The following is a 6,214-nucleotide window of genomic DNA, read 5'->3' on the forward strand; positions in this document are numbered from 1 at the left end:
TGACCATCAGACCCTCCAACCATCTGACCATCAGACCCTCCAACCATCTGACCATCAGACCCTCCGACCATCTGACCATCATATCCTCCAACCATCAGACCCTCCGACCATCTGACCATCATATCCTCCGACCATCAGACCCTCCAACCATCAGACCCTCCAACCATCTGACCATCAGACCCTCCGACCATCTGACCATCATATCCTCCAACCATCAGACCCTCCGACCATCTGACCATCAGACCCTCCAACCATCAGACCCTCCGACCATCAGACCATCTGTCCATCAGTCCATCAGACTGAGACCATCAGACCGACCCCTGCGGTGCAGAGCTCTCCTCCCCATGAAGCGTCCCTCAGCATCCCACACTAACCAGCTTCCTCCATGTTTCCTTGGAGCGGGACTTTGGTGAACAATGCAAACCTTTTAACCCCCCCCCACCCAGAGCAAGTCAGACAATATGCAACAGACTGCCCTGTCCGCACTCAGACACAGCCAGTCACACGTCTGTCCTGCCTGTTGATTTCCAGGCTGTTTGCAGATCTCTGGAAACACCCTTAGCTGTAGAGAACTCATCATCTTCTTCATCATCATCATGGCTGACCCGCCGGAGCGGGCGCTGACTCTGTATTGGTCCGTCTGTTTTTGAAGCATGCATTTGGTATCATTAATGTCACTCTGTGTTGGTAAATCATTTAGGCTACTGTCACTCTGTGTGCTTTGATCTCTCCATGCCTGCTTTCTTCCTCTTTGCTCTCACGCAGAGACACACTTATATTTACATCCCTTCCAGTTGGATCTGTTGCAGCGCCTCTGAGCGACGCCGGCTGACCCTGACAATGTGCAGTGGCGTATATTTGACTGCAGCTCCGGCCTCCGTTGCTCAGCCATCGATCCACGCGACCATCCAGCCACAGTTTCACATCCGGAAAAAAACACAATGTGAAAAAGAATATATTTGATGAAATTATAAAGTGTAGAACTGCACCACGACTGTACAGATCGCCCAAATGTGCATCTATGATTTACAGGTACTATGTTCCTGTTACACTTTCTTTTTTTATTTTTATTTATTTAATTCCTTTTGCTTTTCTGAAAGAGAGGAACAACAACATGGAAGCGCTTGTATATTCTGATTCATTTCTCTCCACTGGTGCTCCCACTGATGGAAGACGGTTGCACACCCCCCTGAGCATAACCTGAGGGCTGTGTTTTCTGTCCACCGAACAACCACCCCCCCGAGAAACCTCATGTCTTCAGAGACACCACCTCTGTGAGTAGAGGACGTCAGCCTGAGGGACCTGACCCTGCAGAGGAACGTAGAGCTAGAGTCTGCAGAAGTGCACTGCGTCCTCGCATTGTTTAGGCTGCGCTCTTAGATCTGCCGCCGGTGTTTACTGCCATGGTAGGCGGGGTCAGAGCGAAGCTAATCCATCGTTAATCCATCGCACACGCTGCTGTAAATATCGGCCATCGATCGGCTCTCTTCTGGCACAACGCGGCGCTGTTCCGCAGACAGAAAATACAGCCTTAACTGTGCTAAAACAACTGAAAAAAAAGACCAAAAAAAGTTAAAAAACAAAAGCAAAACAAAAATATCTAAAGACTATTGAATATATTAAAGAGTTACCTGCCTGTTATTTAAGCGAATAAATACACCTGTATACTGTAGACTAAATCTGTATTGAAATCTAAGAGAATTTAATGGGAAATAAATCCAACACCTTTTGTCTGTATGAAAGAAAAAAAACCCATCAAAGTATTCTACAATAATAACTTTGACAAACTCTGTTTGGTCTTGTGTTGTTTGTTCAGACTTTTCCTACAGGAAAATGTTCCTACATTCATGCTTTCCAGAACTTTCTGCCACTTTTAGTGTTTATCCTCCAGATACAGAGCTGTGAATTATGATCACTTCCGTTCAAACTTTCTTGTCACACCTTGATGTGTCTTAAAATCAAAGATAACCTGAGTAAATATTAAAAAAACAGCTCATTCATTCGGGAAAAACAAATAACCACCTTTTGCAATAAATAATCCCGCTGATTTCCTTCTGTTTTGGAGGATTTTGGATCATTTTTCTTTGCAGAATTGTTTCAATTTCTGCACTTATGAGGATTTAGCTTTATCTTTTTACTTCTGCATAACCAAATTGCAAACTAAAGGGCGGCTCACCCCCTTATTGCCTCTTTTTGCTAATAAACTGTATAAATTGTTTGTCTTACATTTCCCCAGCATTAATTGGAGGAGATCCTGCTTTTGAAATGTGTCGTTTGCTCTAATCCGTGCCCTATAGACTGCAGCTCCAACATGAGTGAATGGAAGTAACGGAATTAGGTTAATTCAACGTAACTAATTTATGATTTTGATTTAGGCGTATAATTACTATAAGCTTAGAATTGAATCTCCACATTTTAAAATATTCTTAATGAAAATATTCCAGTGAGGTTTGTCCAGAAATGACATATAGAAAAATAAATTCTTCCTTTTAAGCAGGGCTCCGTTTCACGAAAAAGGTTTAATGATGTTTTATAAACCTGAAATCAGGGATAATCTGACTTTTCTGTTCCACAGAGTTTCCTCATCCTCCGTATCTGTTGCCATAGTAACATCCTCCTCAGAGCTAACCTGGTCAGCAGCAGGTTTCCTTCGGTAAACTCAGTCTCCGCTCTCCTTACAGCCAATCACGCTGCTTTGTTCCCTGATTTAGTCTGATTTTGTGATTTAACATAAAATAAAATCATTCCCTAGGTCCATAAGGTTTTAAACCTAATGTTTTAGGTTTAAAAACATTAAAGTTTTAAAACAAACGCTGCATGTCCGTTAGATGAGGAATTTATTAAAGAATGATCAGCATTAATTCACAGAGAATTAAATATTCATAGGGAGAGGATTCTACAATTCAGTGACAGGATATGAGATTACTGATTTTTGGTTTGTTTAATACGAGCGAGATGCGGGTCATTTTATTTTTATTTAGTTATATTCGCAGCACATGAAGAACTGCTGAGATTATTTTCAGATTACACATAAATAGATTAATTAATTCCACGGGAAAAGGAATTACTTTAGGGTTAGGATTAGGATTCACTGGTGATAACCCACTGAGCCTTTTGGCCCAATCTGAAGCCATTCTATGGGACTGATAGCCGCTAATAACAACCATTTATTGGGATGATAACATCTGAAGCAGCTGCAAACACTTAATATTTACTGTGTAAAAAAGACTGAATCAAACTGAATTAGATAATAAACAGGTTCTATATATTAGAACATTTTTATTCTTCATCCTCACCTGCTGACAGATGATTTCACCTAACTTAGGGGGACAGGCGGCTTAGTGGTTAGGGCATAGGGCCTGGAATCCTGAGGTTCTGAGTTTAAGTCCCACTCCAACAGACTGCCACTCTGGGTCCCCGAGCAAGACCCTTAACCCCACACTGCTCCCCGGGCGCCGCACAATGGCAGCCCGCTGCTCCCTAAGGGGATTGGTTAAATGCAGAGAGCGAATTTCTCCATTGTGAATCAATAAAGTTCAATTTATTTTTATTAAAAATGTTATCTGGTTGATCTGGATCTATACAGAGACCTAAGATGACATGATGTGAATTGGAGCTTTAGTAAAAAACTGAAATGAATTGAAAGGCTGCTGGGAAGCAGATATTCCTCACTGTGGAACTGGTTCCCAGCCTTCGACCAGGCAAGACTTTGGTGCAAGTAATACGAATAGTTGTAAGTGCCAATGTATATTTTAGAACTTTAAAATATGAAAGTATTTGTCACTTGTGTAACAACCAATTATATTATAACATTAAAAAATCATAACAACCAAACTATTTTACTGCTGATACTTGGCAGGTAAGAAAACCCTCCCTATATCTCAGAAAAACAATCGTTTAAATGTGCCAAACACCTGCCTCCTCCACTCATTTATTGACACTATCTGCTCACATATCTGACTGATGTCTACACTGTCAAGGATTGCCTGGTGGACATGGCGCACTGCAACATTATTAAGGGTCAGTGTTGATCTGAGCCATGTTTTTAGCCTCCTGAGAGCTCTAAAAGTCCTCTCTACCTCAGCAGGAGACACAGGGTTTAGCAAAAGCAAGAGAAAAGTGTTTCAACTTGATCAAACAAACCTCTCACCTCTGTTGTCATTCCTCTGAGTAATTTGACCACTTCACTGGAGTTGTATGTATACTTGGAGTGAAAAGCATTGAGAAAAAAGAAATGTGAGATGAAAGTCACAATTCTGAGATTAAAGTCAGAATTCTGAGATGAATTAATATTAATGAGTGCTGCTGTGCTTCATCTCTCCTCCAATCATGTAGCCGCTGTGTATGCGGTGAATAGCGACCGCCAATCATGTTCTATCATAAAGTGACAGACGTGGAGCCATGGACATAGGATCCAATGATGTTATATCAGTAGGCGGGACTCAAGAGCAGCCGGATAGCGAGACAAAAGCACTAACTCTGAATACACACAGGGGGGCGTGTCCTGAGGTTACTGTTGATGGCTAAAGCAAATGATCCGAACACAAATGTACAAATTATTGGTGGAGACTGACCCCACCATTCCAAAGTTGGTGGGGACATGTCCACACCAGTCCTTCAGAAAGTTACGCCAGTTAAGTAGAACCAGTAAAGGGATAACCAGGACCAGTAAAGGGATAACCAGGACCAGTAAAGGGATAACCGGGACCAGTAAAGGGATAACCGGGACCAGTAAAGGGATAACCGGGACCAGTAAAGTGGTAACCGGGACCAGTAAAGGGATAACCGGGACCAGTAAAGGGATAACCAGGGCCAGTAAAGGGATATTGTCAATAGTTTTGTTTTTTTTATTCAGTTTTACACTATATTTTTGTATCATTATTTATGCAGATGTGAATATTTGTGATTTAATCATTTAATGGCTGACATATATTATATATATTTATATACATTATTCACACCTTTTATAAATCAGCTGCTTTTATCCCTGTAACTCACCATGGGGATAATCTGTCATAATCCTGCTGATGAAAGTTAATCCCACTGGATCTGGTTTATAGTCTTTTTTTATTTGTGCAGCCATTAGCGGAATAAAAGTCAGACAACTTGATAATTATCTCTGGAAGTTTACTAACCATCAATACAAAAACCAAATGATTTATTCAAACAGGAAATCAGACCAATCAGTTGGTAACCCGGGAAACGTCCTGGTTTCCAGTCAGCCAGATTATCTGGAAATCAGCTGAGAGTTGATCGCATTCAGAGTGTCTGAAGTCGAAAAGTATGATTAGCATCCATTGATGTGTGTTGTTTCTGACAGCAGCTTGGTCTGACCCAAGATGGCCGCTCTGTTGGCACGCCTCTCAGCTGATGATCCCCCGTATTAATATCATTCATCCTTTCTTTATTCTTCCATATTAAGATGTTTTATAAACTTTTGGTCAACGCTGTTATTCAGTTCTGTGACGGTACCTGATTCAAGTGTAGAAAGTTTAAAAAAAAAACTGTAAGCTGGAAAGGGAAAGACAGTTTATTGGGGTTACCTTGGCAACGCTTCACAGCTAAAGATTCTGATTTCCTGTAAAGTAGCCAATCAGTGGCTGTGTTGACATGAGGAGGAGGAGGGAGGCAGCAGGAAATCAGGAGCGCTCATATATTGGGGCCCAGCGGGTCTCTGTTTGCCCACGTTAAACGTCCTCATGATGAGTTCATGGGCGTCTGTATGAAGTACAGCTGCTCCTGGTGTTTATTGCGTCTTCATATTATTGTTATTATTGGTATTTATTGCGTGTGAACTTTTGGCAGAATCCATATTAAAGCTTAGAGCGACTCTGAGCCAGACGGAGGAGTTTGATCTGACCCCAGTAGAGATGCCCTTCCTCTCTGGTTGATACAAGAAACACAAACACACACAGGGGTAATCCGTAGAAAATAAACCCATGATTCAGATTATTAAACACGTTTGATGAGACTTGTCAAATAAAGTTTTAAAACAGCTTTAAAACGTTTGAAACTACCTGCTCACTTTGATTGTTTAGAGCAGTGGTCCCCAACCACCAGGCCGCACAGAAAAAAATAAAAATAAAATATATATATATATAATTTGTCTGAGTGATGTTTTATTTTGAAAAAGTTTAAAAATTAGGGTATTACATGAGTCGGTTAATCTGTGCCCCTTGACACAGGTCAATTCAGGTCACGTGATATGTTAATC

The sequence above is a fragment of the Cyprinodon variegatus genome, unplaced genomic scaffold (assembly GCF_000732505.1).
Source record: "Cyprinodon variegatus isolate N-32 unplaced genomic scaffold, C_variegatus-1.0 Scaffold822, whole genome shotgun sequence".
Lineage (NCBI taxonomy): Eukaryota > Metazoa > Chordata > Actinopteri > Cyprinodontiformes > Cyprinodontidae > Cyprinodon > Cyprinodon variegatus.